The following is an 8,957-nucleotide window of genomic DNA, read 5'->3' as shown; positions in this document are numbered from 1 at the left end:
TAAGGCTTTGCCATGATCATCATAATGCATGCAACATGAATAATAAGCAAAATGCATGAACTAATCTAAATGCAAACGCAGAAATGAAGTACAAAAATGTTAAAACTAAGTTGCAGGGGTACCTCCTTGTGGGGAATGTAGCCAAGCTAGGAGTTGTTGTCGAATGTCGATACATCAGCTTCTTCTTTTGTATCGACATAAGCTAAAAATTTCAAATTAAAATATTATAATTTAAAACATCTAAATAAAGTTATGAATTAATGCATAATATTAATCCCCCATAAATTAATATATAATATGACTAAAATAAGGGTGTAAAAGAATTGAATGTTCATGAACCGTTCGTATAATGTTTATTTATGTTTGTCTATTAAGCTAAATAAACGATATGAAGAAAATTTTTATATTTATTTAATAAACGAGTGAATACAAACAAATGTGTTGTGTATTTAGTTCGTTTATATGTTCAGAACAAGTTTATTTATTTATTCGTTTATAAGCTAATTTATTTATTAATGATATTTTCTTATAAAAATATTCAAACAATATCTTCCTCTAATTTTTTATTTGAATTTTAACTCATTAATCTGTATGTACTTATTTACAACAACATTACAAAAAATATATTTACAGCAGTGTAATTATATATTTATTTCTAGATAGTAGATTTACTCCAATATAAGTATCTACATCTACCACTATTCTAGTACCTAAAATAAACACATGTTTGATAAAGCATGTACATCTTAACACATGCTTACATCAATAAAGTATGTACATCTTTCATTATTCTAATACCTAAAAAGAAACACATAGTTACACTAATATAAGTACTTACATCTCTCATTGTTCCTTTTAAACTTATTTTGATACTAATCTATTCCATTTTTAAACTATATTTTTACTAAAAATTAATATTTTATGATATGATTATCTTTGTGAGATGATTTTACGTTTTTAGCTAGTTATACTTTTATAATTTTATTTTTAAAATAAATATTTTTATGCTACATTGGTGAATATATTTATAATAATAATAAATTTCGGGAAGGGTGGTGTTAGTAGGATTGAAATGGAATTTTAGATTATTTATCATTGAATATTTTATAAATTAATTTTAAGAAGTATAGGATCAATTTCAAGGGGTGTCAAATTCTTTTAAGAGTAGTATATTTTTGTTTGTTTTTCATATATTCATATATTTTATATAAAAGATAACTATACTGATAAAAGTTGTAGATAACTCACGATATTTAGATACAATCTCAAACTCAACTACGATAATCTATACCTTAAAAATTATTAAACAGATAATGTAAGCTCACGTAGCTTAGTAAAGTAGTCTTAAACATGCATCATGTTAGATGTAACTTCTAGAGTCATGATAACTCCATAGATAATAATCATAGCGATGACAACAATAATAACAGTAATGATGTCAACTGCAATAACAATTGTAACACTCTAAATTCTAGGCTAGTAGTTTTGGGTTTACTCGAGAGATATGTGGATCTCATAAAGTTTGTAATTAAAGTTGTTGGGCCGAGTGGGGTTTATTTAAATGTGAATTGGGCCCGATTGGTCATAAAAAGGATTTTTACATAGTAGATAGATAAGGATGGATAAAACAAATGCTATTATCCTATCCATGAAAGCAATGATGATATTTTAGGATTTTTGTGAGTGTTTGGGCATGGGTTTAGGAGCTAGAAGTTGGAAAGCTTTTATCTCATCTTCATCTTCTTTTTTCTCATTTCTCCTATCTTTTTCCTCGTCAAAGTGCCTTAGCTCAAGGTAAATACTTGAAGCTTCATTCATGCTCATTTAAGCTTTATAATTCATCTTTTAACCCTTCAACACCATCCTTTATGATTAGAATCTTATGCTTAGAAGAGAATGAAGAAGTAAAGGTTGTTGACAAAGGAGCTTCATTTCAAGTTTCTAATATCCAAGTAGTGTATTTCTAATCATTTTTGGAGTTAAAGCTTTTATAATCATGATGATTTGTTGAGATTTGAGTACTTAAATATTTTACGGTTTATGCTTCATTTATGCCATAGATGATGTTATTGTTGTAAAGATTGTGTTTTATGATGTTAAATGACTCTATAGGACTCACTTATGTTGAAAACATTTTGATGTTTCGATATAACAAATAAAGTCCTATTGAATTTTAAGATTTTATATTCGATTTCAAAATTAATATTCGAGTAAATTATTCGAATATCAAAATATTACTCCAAGTTTTCAAATGTCAATTTTAAAACTTACTTAAGTGTAAAATTGTGTTTTAGTCTTAAAATATTTTTGAAACAATTTTTACAAAGTATTTCGAACCATAATTGGGCCAAAAATAATTTTTACAAAGGGATGTACCAATACACTCTTGGATGTATCGATATACCCCCAACATCGAATGCATTTTGTGTACCGATACACAACAGATGCATCAATATACTCCTGGCTCTGAGAAACATCGAATATAATTAGAGTACCAATACACCTGGGATGTACCGATACACTAAGTCAACCAACGGTCGAAATATTTAAATTTTACATTGAGTGTACCGATACACCTAGAGAGTGTACCGATACACCTACGCTCCTAACAGATTTTTAAATGATAATTACACCATAACGACTCTATTGACTTCACCAATGATCCCCAACGTTTAGAAGTGATCCAAGGTGTATTTAAACAAGCTCAGGAGCCATTGATAAAAAACAAGAAACAAGAATTGAGAGAGAATCAAAGTGAAAGCTTTGAACTTATCGTTTGAGTATTTTCAAGCCTATTTCTATTCAATATTCATTTTGCTTTCAAGAAAACCATTTGTACTCAATTGTATTCATTATTGAGTGTTCTTTCTTTGTTCTAGAATTGTGCAAACATCTTGCCTAGTGAGGTTTTTCTGTAAGTTTGCGAAATTTGTATTTTTCTCTTTGGGAGAGAGTGTTCTCAAGAATTTGGGGTATAATTCTTGAGGGAGTTGTAAGGTTACTCTTTGTCCTCAAAAGAAAGAACAAATTAGTGAATTTGTTGAAAAATCCTTTGTGTGGATAACTAAGGTAGTGGACGTAGACTTTGGTTGAGAAAGTCGAACCACTCTAAATCGTTGTGCAAATATTTTCAATTTTCTACAAAAGCTTCCACCGAAATTTTTATTGCCAATGCACCCCCTCTTGGCCGATTCATCGATCGATTAACTCAACAATTGATATCAGAGCTACACTCATTTGAAGGTTTAACCACATCTTGAGTCGATTCGGGAAGAGTTATATCGATATTCAAGTCATCAATGGCCTCCACTTCAAACTTCGACTTCGGTCTTGATTCAATGCATGCCAATAATCCCCATTTCTTCAATGGAGCTAATTATTCTTATTGGAAGAATAGAATGAGATACTTTATTCAATCAAGTGACATAGCAGCACAAAATATTATGGAAGACGGATACATCATACCATCCACTCATTTAAGATCGTGGAGTGAAGAAGAGACAAGAATGTTCCAGCTCAACTCAAAGGCTATCCATATTATATTTTGTGCTCTTGGACCAGATGAATACATAAGAGTTTCATCTTGTACAACTACCAAAGAGATATGAGATAAACTACAAGTCATTCATGAAGGCATAAACAAGGTAAAAGAATCTAAAATTAGTCTTCTAACTCATAACTATGAAAATTTCATGATGAAACCTGATGAAGACATCAAAGCTATGACGAATAGATTTTCTGTGATTGTCAATGGTCTCAAATCATTTGGAGAGATCATTCCAAACGAGAAGCTTGTGAGGAAGTTAATTTATTCTCTTCCTAAAGCTTGGCAATCTAAGAAGACGACGATCATCGAAGCTAAAAACCTAAAGTCTTTAACTCTCGATGAACTCATCTGTTCTCTCCTCACGCAAGAAATGATGATCCAAGATGAGGTAGACCTCGAGAAAAAGGACGAGCTAAAGAAAGAAATAGAGAAGAAGAAGAACGTTGGAGTTGCTCTCAAATCTACAAAAGTTGAGAGTGATTCTGATGATGACGACGATGATGAAAAAATGTCATTATTTTCCAAATGGTTCAGAAAATTAATAAAGCCCAATAGAGGAAGAAAATTCAAAAGAAATAAAGGCTTAAAAAATGAACCAAAGGAGAAGGACCCGATCATTTTCTACGAATGTAAAAAACCTGGGCATGTCAAATATGATTGCCCGTAATTAAAGAAAAATGTTCAATCCAAGAAGAAGCACAAGGCACATGTGACTAGCTACTTGGAGTGATGATGAATCATCAAATGAAGAGGAACAAGAAGTAGTGAACCTGTGCTTGATGGCCATCGGGGAAGATTCTCAGGTAACCTCTAACTCATTTGATTTCGAAGATTATTCTTTTGATGAGTTAGCAGAGGGATACACTGGGTTGGCCTCGGATTATGAGAAATTATTTTCAAAATACAAGAAAGATATTTCAAAATTGAAAAATGAAAATAATCTCATATCCAAGACCAACAATGATCTTGAAAGTAAAATTAAAAAATTGCAAATCAAAATCAAAGATTTTGAAAATAAATATTCTAATTTGCATAATTTACTTTCAAGAGTTCATGACGATCATCAAAAGAAAATTAATGATCTTAAAGCTTCTTTCAATAAAATTGGAACTAAACGTTTTGAAAATGGAGAAAGTTTAAAATCCAACTTTGTCAGAAAAAGTTTTAAAAACTATTATCATAGAGGTCCCTAAAGAACCTCTAATGGTAAAATCGTTAGAAGTATATGGGTTCCTAAAGAACTCATTACTACTAAAGATAAGGATATCCTACACAAATGGATACCCAAGGGGACTAGGATTTTAGAAACTAATGAATATGGACCCAAAAGAAATTGGGTACTAAAAATTAGAAATTAATCTATGTTTGTAGGAAAAGGAACATTGCTACAAGGCGTAAAATACAAGTTCAAATTCATTGTTCCTTGATAGTGGATGCTCAAGACACATGAACGGAGACAAGTGCCGGTTTATTGAGTTTAACGACAAAAATAGAGGAGTGGTAACCTTTGGTGACAACTCAAAAGGTTACATTGAAGGTATAGGTACTATAGGTAATACCTCTTCCATACAAATAGAAATTTTTTATATGTGAATGGGTTAAAGCATAATCTATTAAGTATTAGTCAATTATGCGATAAAGGATACAATGTCTTATTCGAAACAAATGGTTGTAAAATTTTTGACATTGCATCTAATCGAATTATGCTTGTTGGTCATAGAATAAGAAACATATACATGGTGCATTTAGATACGATAAATATGACTAACTTGTGTCTAGTTGCGAAGGATGAACATGATAGTTGATTATGGCATAGGAGACTAGGACATACTATTATGAGTGTTTTACAAAGATTAATTCAAGGAGATTTAGTAAGAGGATTGACAAAGCTAAAATTTGATAATGATAAAATCTGTGATGCATGTGCTAAAGGAAAGCATAAAAGAGCCTCCTTTAAATCCATTAATGATGTATCAACTAGGAGTATTACAATTGATCCATATAGATCTTTTTGGGCCAATTAAAACTACTAGCTTGGGTGGAAAGCAATATTGTTTTGTATTGGTAGATGACTATCCTAGATATACTTGGGTTCTATTCTTAAGTACTAAAGATCAAGCATTAGAAAAATTCATCACATTTTCAAAAGTGATCCAAAACGAAAAAGGTTACTTCATAACTAGTGTTAGGAGTGATCATGGTATTGAATTTGAAAATCTTGGATTTACTGATTTTTGTAATTCTAATGGTATTAGCCATAATTTTTCAGCACCTAGAACCCCTCAACAAATGGATTTGTTGAAAGGAAAAATCAAACTTTAGAAGAAATGGTTAGAACCATGCTTTGTGAAAACAATTTGCCAAAATATTTTTGGGTAGAAGCCACAAATACCGCTTGTTATATTATAAACCGAGTAATGATTAGGCCAATTATAAAGAAAGCTCCATATGAACTTTTCAAAAATAAAAAGCATAACATTAGTTATTTTCATCCTTTTGGATGTAATGTTTTATTTTAAACAACGGTAAAGAAAATCTTGGCAAATTTTATGCTAAAAGTGAAGAAGGAATTTTTCTGGGTTATTCCTTAATTTCTAAAGCTTATCGAGTATTTAATAAAAGAACTTTAGTGGTAGAAGAGTCTATACATGTTGTTTTCGATGATAATCCCCTTCCGAGGAAGGATTCTTGTGTTGATGATGTCGTAGGTATTGTAAATACACATGACATTGGACATGGCGTTAGAGAACCATCATCAAATAAAGAAGTGAAAGATGAGGAAACTCACGATGCTCTCGAGAATCCAACCATTGAAGAAAGGGAAGTCTCTTACCCAAGAGAATACAACTATGTCAAGGATGGTGAAATTATAGGTGATCCATCCAAAGGGGTAACCACTCGATCTTCTCTTAGAAATATATGTAATTATGTTGCATTTATCTCATGCATAGAGCCTAAGAATATCCAAGAAGCATTAAAAGATGAAAATTGAATTATGGCTATGCAAGAAGAGTTAAATCAATTTGAGAGAAGTAGAGTATGAACATTAGTTGAAAGGCCTAGTAATAAATCTAATGTAGGTACTAGATGGGTATTTAGGAATAAGCTTGATGAAAGTGGTAATATATTGAGAAACAAGGCTAGACTTGTTGCTCAAGACTATACTCAAGAAGAGGGCATAAACTATGATGAAACATATGCTCCTGTAGCTAGGACGAAAGCAATTAGAATGTTATTAGCATTTGCATGTTTCAATGAATTTAAATTATATCAAATGGATGTTAAAAGTGCATTTTTAAATGGTTTTCTAAAAGAAAAAGTGTATGTGGAACAACCTCCTAGTTTTGAAGATTCAAAATTTCTAAATTATATATACAGTTTAAAACAAGCTCCTAGAGATTGGTAAGAAAGATTGCCAAACTTTTTAATAGAAAAGGTTTTTCAAAAGGGAAGATTGACACTACATTGTTTTTAAAGAGAAAAAGGTAAATATTTATTAGTAGTTCAAATTTATGTTGATGATATAATATTTGGTTCTTCTAATGATGCTCTTTGCCAAGAATTTTCTAAGCTAATGCAGAGTGAATTTGAGATGACCATGATAGGGGAGCTCTCATTTTTCTTGGGACTCCAAATGAAGCAAAGAAAAGATGGCATCTTCATCAATCAAGCAAAATACGTCAAGGATATGCTCAAAAAGTTTGGATTGGAAGATGGAAAACCCCAAGTCACTCCAATGAGTTAATCTACAAAGCTTGACATATATGAAGGAGGTAAATGTGTAGATGTTAAATTATATAGGTCTATGATTGGCTCTTTCCTATATCTAACCGCAAGTAGACTTGACATTATTTTTAGTGTTTGCTTATGTGCTAGATTTTAATCATGTCCTAAAGAATCACATCTAAAAGCCATTAACAGAATCTTTAGATACCTTAAGGACACTCCTAGTTTAAGACTTTGGTATCCTAGAGACTCTAGCTTTAGCTTGCATGCCTTCTCTGATGCGAATTATGGAGGATGCAAAATAGATAGGAAAAGAACCTCCGGTACTTGCCAATTCCTAGGAAATATGCTGGTTTAATGGTTTTCAAAGAAACAAAATAGTGCTGCATTATCTACCATTGAAGCGGAATACATTTCAGCCAGTAGTTGTTGCACACAAGTTTTATGGATGAAACAATAACTTTTTGATTATGGAATTGAAGTTGGTACCATACCTATCAAGTGTGACAATACTAGTGCTATTTGTCTCACTAAAAATCCCATCCAACACTCTAGAACTAAACACATTGAAATTAGACATCATTTCATTAGAGATCATGTCACTAAAGGAGATATAGTTCTAGATTATATTGATACTTTGCACCAATTAGTGGATATTTTTACAAAACCTTTAGATAAAGAAAGATTTTGGACACTTAGGAGAGAATTAGGTTTAACTAACCTATCTTTACTTAGTGTTTAAAATAATTTTAGCACTTTTAATTAGAATTGGAACATGCTTATAAAAATAACAATTTTTGGTTGCATTCTTTGCTAATAGTTAGGGGGAGTTTATGATCTTTAGTGAAAATTAATTTTATATTCAAATAAAATTTAAAGATAGATTTGATTGATTGAACATAGTTAATCTTCGAAATATGAGTTGCCAATACCACTAGAGCTAATTAATTTAGCATTCTAAGTGCTTAAAAACAGATTTTGACATTTTTGTGCACAGTGCATCGATACCTATGTATCGATACATCCTCGCTATGTATCGATACACTATGAATGTGTACCGATACATTCCTTGAATGTATATCGATACACTCAGAAGAGTACCGATACACTCATCAGGTTTTAGGCTTATAATCCCTAAATTATCATTTTTGCCAAAACCCTAAACTAAACTCATTCATTACCTCTCTCAACCCCTATTCTCTAAATTACTCAAAATTAATGCTTTCAAGTCAGAATCTACTCGATTTTCAACTTATAATCCTTCTACACTCAACAAATTCGTGCAAATATCACTACATTCCACTCAATCCGAAAATTTCAAGGTAATTTTTCTAAAACCACTATTTTATTGATTTTGAACTTAGGATTAGTTTTAGTTAGTTCTAATTCGAAATAGAGATCGACATTGCTTATATTCTAATTATAAACTAGATTCTACAACAAATTTAATAAAAAAACACAATATTTTTCAAAAAATAGTTTTTTTGATTTAATTATGTTGTTTTCATGAAAACTATACGTATTATGATTTTTCCAACAATGTTTTCAAAAATAGTTTTCAAAATTACCCATTAGGATATTATTAGAGAACCTTGAATATTGATGACTCATATTAAGTTTTGTAATTGATTGTATTGCATACATATGTTTTAAAATTACAGGTATTCCTTAATCCCATTCCGAT

Source organism: Hibiscus syriacus, unplaced genomic scaffold (assembly GCF_006381635.1).
Source record: "Hibiscus syriacus cultivar Baekdansim isolate YM2019G1 unplaced genomic scaffold, ASM638163v2 tig00110260_pilon, whole genome shotgun sequence".
Lineage (NCBI taxonomy): Eukaryota > Viridiplantae > Streptophyta > Magnoliopsida > Malvales > Malvaceae > Hibiscus > Hibiscus syriacus.
Note: the sequence above shows the minus strand (reverse complement) of the source record.